Source organism: Scyliorhinus torazame, chromosome 2, assembly GCF_047496885.1.
Source record: "Scyliorhinus torazame isolate Kashiwa2021f chromosome 2, sScyTor2.1, whole genome shotgun sequence".
Classification (NCBI taxonomy): Eukaryota; Metazoa; Chordata; class Chondrichthyes; order Carcharhiniformes; family Scyliorhinidae; genus Scyliorhinus; species Scyliorhinus torazame.
Window position 1 is genome coordinate 230,647,115 of NC_092708.1, and position 7,023 is coordinate 230,654,137.

The following is a 7,023-nucleotide window of genomic DNA, read 5'->3' on the forward strand; positions in this document are numbered from 1 at the left end:
TGGAAAGATTTGGGTTTGGTGAGGGCTTTATTGGCTGGGTGTGGTTGCTCTACCAGGCGCCTGTAGCGAGCGGCGTATGAATTGGCTGAGGTTGGGTATTTTAAATTGCATCGAGAGACAAGGCAAGGGTGCCCCCTCTCCCCATTATTGTTTGCTCTCGCTATAGATCCACAGGCCATGGTGTTAAGAGCTTCGAGGAACTGGCAGGGGCTGGTTCGGGGGGGGGGGGGGGGGGGGCAGCACCGGGTCTCGCTCTACGCGGATGATTTGCTTTTGTACATTTAGGACCTGTTGGAGAGGATGGGGCAGGTTATGCGGATCTTGGGGGAATTTAGCAGTTTTTCGGGGTATAAATTGAACATGGGGAAGAGCGAGGTGTTCGTGATTCAGGCTAGAGGGCAGGAGGAGAGACTGGGAGAGCTGCCACTTAGAATGGTAGGGAAGAGCTTTCGCTATCTGGGAATCCAGGTGGCTCGGAAATGGGAGGCACTGCATAAGCTTAATCAATCCCGGTTGGTAGAGCAAATGGAAGAGGACTTAAAGCGATGAGACATGCTCCCGTTGTCACTGGCAGAGAGGGTACAGACCGTGAAAATGACGGTCCTCCCCAGATTTCTGTTTGTCTTTCAGTGCCTCTCCATCTTTATCCCTAAAGCCTTTTTCGAGCGGGTGAACAAGATCTTTCGGGCTTTGTGAGGGCAAATAAAACCCCGCTGGTGAAGAAAGTGTTGTTGGAGCATAGTCGGGGGGAGGGTGGGTTGGCGCTGCCGAACTTCTGCAACTACTACTGGGCGGTTAATCTAGCCATGATTAGGAAGTGGGTAGTGGGGGAGGGGTCGGCATGGGAGCGGTTGGAGGCGGCGTCATGTAAAGACACCAGTCTGGGAGCATTGGTAACGGCACCTCTGCCGGTCTCGCCGGCCCGCTACCCCACAGGTCCGGTGGTAGTGGCGGCACTGAGGATCTGTGGGCAGTGGAGGATGTATAAGAAGATGGAGCGTGCGTTGGTCTGGACCCCGATTTGTAACAACCACAGGTTTGTACCGGGCAGGCTGGATGGCGGGTTCCAGAGCTGGCAGAGGGCAGGAATTGGAAGGATGGGGGATGTGTTTATAGATGGGAGCTTTCCCAGCTTGAAGGCGCTGGAGGATAAATTTAAACTGCTGCCAGGGAATGGTTTTAGATATTTGCAAGTGCAAGACCTCCTTAGGAAACAGGTGCCGGCCTTTCCGCTGCTGCCGCCACGGGGGATACAGGATAGAGTAGTTTCCGGTACCTGGGTGAGGGAGGGGTAGGTGTCTGATATCTACCAGGAGCTGTTGGAGGCAGAGGCCCTAAGCAGGGTCAGTTCCTCATCATATGCCAGGCTTAGCTTAATACAATTTAAGGTAGTCCACCGGGCACACCTGACGGCGGCGAGGATGAGCAAGTTTTTCGGGGTAGAAGATAGAGGTGCGCGGGAACCCAGCAAACCTTGTCCACATGTTTTGGGCATGCACGAAGCTCCAGAGGATTTTGGCAGGGGTTTGCAAAGGCAATGTCCACGTTGCTAGAAACACGGGTGGGGCCGAGTCCAGAGGTAGCGATCGTCTTTGGAGTGTCAGAAGATCCGGAGGGTTCAGGGAGCGAAAGAGGCCGACATCCCGCCCTTTGCCCTCCAGTAGCGCAGAGACGGATCCTTTTAATGTTGAGGGACTCGAAGCCCCCGAGTGTAGAGACCGGGGTTAGTGACATGGCTGGGTTTCTCAGTCTTGAGAAAATAAAGTTTGCCTTAAGAGGGTCAATGTTAGGTTTCTCCCGGAGGTGGCAGCCGTTCGTTGACTTTCTCAGGGAAAATTTAAATGTCGGCAGAAGCAGTATTCTGAGGGGGCGGGGGGGGATAGGTGTTAGATGATTGAGGTGTGTGAAGATTGGGTCGGGTGGGGAAATGTTTATTTTACCATGTTAATGTTATTTTGTTACAAAAATTTTGCAAATACTTTAATAAAAATATATTTTTTAAAAAGTGATATGGGCCTATATTGTCGGATCCTTATCTCTTTTAAGTAACAGGAAAATTGATGCCTGCTCCCAAGTTTGTGGTAACCCCCCCTTCCCTATCGCCTCCGCAAACATCCCCACAATCAGCGGTACCAGCTTATCTTTGAATTTTTTATAATATTCCACCGGAAACCTATCCGGCCCTGCCAATTTCCCCGACTGCATCCACCCAATCGCATCTTTTATCTCCTGCTCCATTATCGCCCCCTCGAATGTCGCCCTGTCCCCCTCCCCTAACCTCGGGTACGCCAACCCATCTAGAAATTCCTGCTTTTTCCAGCATCCCCCAGGTGGCTCTGATCTGTACAACCTCTCAGAATTCCTTAAAGACCTTGTTAATCTGATCTGGAGCTACCACCAACTTCCCTGCCCTGTCCCGCACCTGGACAATTTTCCTTGCCACAGCCTCCCTCCAGAGCTGACCCGTCAACATACCGCCTTCTCTCCATGCTCGTAAACTGCACCTCTTTCTCGCCTCAATTGGCGTACCGCCTTCCTGGTAGATAGTCGGTCAAAGCTCGCCTGTAGTTCCTTCTTCTTTTCCAACTTTGCCGGGTCCCCTTCTACCTGCTATCTACCTCCAGCATCTCCTCTATTACCCTCTGGCGCTCCAACCTCTTATTGCCTAGCCTTGCATGAGATCACCTCACCCCTCACCACTGCCTTTAAAGCCTCCTGGACAACCGCCTTCGACACCTCACCCGTGCAGTTGAAACCTACATATTCCTTGATTACTTTTTCAATTTGGTCACAAAACTCTCGGTCCCCCAACAGCCGCACATCTAACTTCCACCCTGGTCTCTGTACCATCCCCTTCTCCGGTACCATAGCCACCCAATGCGGAGCATGATCTGATATTGCAATTGCCGAGTAGTCTGACCTCTTAACCCCAGCCAACAGCGCCTTCCACATCACAAAAAAGCCGATCCGTGAGTATACCTTATGGACCGCTGTGAAAAACGAGTACTCCCACTCCCTCAGGTGCAGAAACCTCCAAGAGTCCACCCCTTCCATTTCCACCATTAGCCCAGCCAGCGCCTTCGCCCCCCCCCCCCGCCCCCTGATGGGACCACCCAGCGCAGCCGTGACCTGTCCGACCTTGGCTCCTGCACCAAGTTCCAGTCCTCCCCTTCCCCCACTATCAGTTTGTGTGAGTCGTAATCGGGGATGGCACCACACACCTTCGCGAATCCCACATCGCCTCAATTGGGAACATATACACTTACCAGTGCCACTAGCCTCCCCTCCAGCGCCCCTGCCACAATCACATACCTACCCCCCTGATCTGCAACCACCTTCTCCATCTGGAACCATACCCTTTTGCTGACCATTACCCCTACCCCTCGAGCCCTTCCGTCAAATCTAGAGTGAAACACCTGGCTAATCCAGCCCTTTTTAAGTGTCACCTGATCCTTCACCCTCAAGTGAGTCTCCTGCATCACTGTCCATGTGGAGTTTGCACATTCTCCCTGTGTTTGCGTGGGTTTTGCCCCCATAACCCAAAGATGTGCAGGGTAGGTGGATTGGCCACGCTAAATTGCCCCTTAATTGGAAATTAACTCTAAATTTACAAAAAAAGTGAGTCTCCTGCAGCATTGCTACATCGGCCTTCAAACTTTTAAGATGCGCAAGCACCCTTGACCTCTTGACTGGGTCTCCCAACCCCCTTACGTTCCATGTGACTATCCTAACTGGGGGTCTTTCACCCCCCCCCCCTCCTTGTTATCCACCATCATCATCACCATTGGATCCTCGCTGTCTTCAGGGGATGTCCCGGAGGACTGGAGAATAGCCAATGTTGTTCCTCTGTTTAAGAAGGGTGGCAGGGATAATCCCGGGAACTACAGGCCGGTGAGCCTTACTTCAGTGGTAGGGAAATTACTTGAGAGAATTCTTCGAGACAGGATCTACTCCCATTTGGAAGCAAATGGACGTATTAGTGAGAGGCAGCACGGTTTTGTGAAGGGGAGGTCGTGTCTCACTAACTTGATCGAGTTTTTCGAGGAGGTCACTAAGATGATTGATGCAGGTAGGGCAGTAGATGTTGTCTATATGGACTTCAGTAAGGCCTTTGACAAGGTCCCTCATGGTAGACTAGTACAAAAGGTGAAGTCACACGGGATCAGGGGTGAACTGGCAAGGTGGATACAGAACTGGCTAGGCCATAGAAGGCAGAGGGTAGCAATGGAGGGATGCTTTTCTAATTGGAGGGCTGTGACCAGTGGTGTTCCACAGGGATCAGTGCTGGGACCTTTGCTCTTTGTAGTATATATAAATGATTTGGAGGAAAATGTAACTGGTCTGATTAGTAAGTTTGCAGACGACACAAAGGTTGGTGGAATTGCGGATAGCGATGAGGACTGTCTGAGGATACAGCAGGATTTAGATTGTCTGGAGACTTGGGCGGAGAGATGGCAGATGGAGTTTAACCTGGACAAATGTGAGGTAATGCATTTTGGAAGGGCTAATGCAGGTAGGGAATATACAGTGAATGGTAGAACCCTCAGGAGTATTGAAAGTCAAAGAGATCTAGGAGTACAGGTCCACAGATCACTGAAAGGGGCTACACAGGTGGAGAAGGTAGTCAAGAAGGCATACGGCATGCTTGCCTTCATTGGCCGGGGCATTGAGTATAAGAATTGGCAAGTCATGTTGCAGCTGTATAGAACCTTAGTTAGGCCACACTTGGAGTATAGTGTTCAATTCTGGTCGCCACACTACCAGAAGGATGTGGAGGCTTTAGAGAGGGTGCAGAAGAGATTTACCAGAATGTTGCCTGGTATGGAGGGCATAAGCTATGAGGAGCGATTGAATAAACTCGGTTTGTTCTCACTGGAACGAAGGAGGTTGAGGGGCGACCTGATAGAGGTATACAAAATTATGAGGGGCATAGACAGAGTGGATAGTCAGAGGCTTTTCCCCAGGGTAGAGGGGTCAATTACTAGGGGGCATAGGTTTAAGGTGAGAGGGGCAAAGTTTAGAGTAGATGTACGAGGCAAGTTTTTTACGCAGAGGGTAGTGGGTGCCTGGAACTCACTACCGGAGGAGGTAGTGGAGGCAGGGACGATAGGGACATTTAAGGGGCATCTTGACAAATATATGAATAGGATGGGAATAGAAGGATACGGACCCAGGAAGTGTAGAAGATTGTAGTTTAGTCGGGCAGTATGGTCGGCACGGGCTTGGAGGGCCGAAGGGCCTGTTCCTGTGCTGTACATTTCTTTGTTCTTTGTTTGTTCTTTGTATACCACCGGGCCCTGCCCCATGAGCCTGACCCGCTTTGCTCGCCTCGTAGACCCATCAAAACCTGCTAACCAGACTCCAATGTCTGCAGCCCTCCTCTCACCTCCATTCACTAGCTAACTTTAGTTAGCCAGCGCGGGTGCCTGCCCCCCGCCCCCCCCCCCCCGGAAAAATGATGGTTAGAGCCTCCACTATATTTTTTCTCGTGCTTCCCTTCACAATTTCGGATATGTTTCATCCGGGCCTTGAGATTTATCGACTTTCAAAAACATGAAACAATATGTTAATTAAATCAAATATTTCACGCATCTCCCTGATTGAAATGTTGGCCTCTCGGGGGATGAAAAGTATTCATTAAGGAAGTATCCCCTGCCTCAACATGGGTTACCCATAAGGACCCTAATAGGCCCCACAATTTCTTTAGTTAGCCTCTCATTCTGTGTGTATTTCTGAAACCTATTTGGGTTTTCCTCGCTTTGTTTGAATATGGACTGCAGCGTTTCAAGGAGGCATCTCAACACTTTCCAGCGGCAATTAGGAATGGACAACAAATGCTGGCTCTTTGCTTTCCTAACTTTGTAAAATTTCACTCTTTTTATGACCCCTAGGTTTTATGTAGTACAGTATTGAGCCCTCGGTATGTGTTCCCTCTCTTATCCTCTCTAAGCTCCTTGATATCTAGGGATCATTGTATTTGTCAGTCCCACTCTTTTTCTTTATGGGAAATTGCTCTGAACCCTCACCATCTCTTTGAATCTCTCCCATTAATCTGACGCTGATTTCTCTTCAGGTTGCTGCTTTCAGTCTACTTCAGCTAAATCACATCACAACTTCGTAAAATTAACTTTTTCCTCATTAAGAACTTTTATTCCTGGTCTACTTTGTCCTTTTCCGTAACACAACCACCAAATATAACTGAATTAAGATCACTTGCACCAAAGTGCTTCCCAACGATAGTCCATCCACTGCCCAGCTTCATTCCCAAAGACTACGTCCAGAATACTGTGTTGGGCTTGCTACATACTGGCAAAGTTCTCCTGAATGTTTCCTTTCACACTAATTCTATTTCAGTAAATAGGGTAGTTGAAATGCCCCTCTATTGCTGGCCTATTGCTTTTGCATCTCTGAGATTTGCCTACATATGTGTTCTTCTATCTCCCTCTGACAGGCAGTCTGTCGTCCAATATCAGTGGTGTGATTGCCCCTACTTTGTTTTTCAGTTCAACCCATATGGCCTTATTTGATGATCCTTCCACCATATTTACCCCCCCCCCCACCAACAGCTATAATTGTTTAATTTATATTATGACCTTCCCTTCCTTTTTGCCCCCAGCGCATTCTCGTCGAAACATCCTATAACCAGGAGTGTACGCTCAGTTTTGCCCTGTTATGGGCGAGGCGTTTTCAGAACCCCAAAATGTATCATGGAGTTCAACCAACCTCCCTTTAATGGATTTGTTTTGGCTTTTTCCCTAGGGGTGGGATTACAATTATGGACACGTGGGTTTTTAAACACAAAACACTGTTTATTCCATGAACTCAACTTAACATCTTAAATAAACATTGGATCTCTTAACACCCCTTACTTCAAAGATAACTCAGAAAATATTGCAACAGTAAATAATTCCTTAAAATGTTCCTTCAAACTTCCAAGAGACTTGACACCTTTAAACAAAATCACATCAGGTTAAAGGCTTCACTATTATAAGTTTAAATCACCCAAATGATCCAGAGATAGTC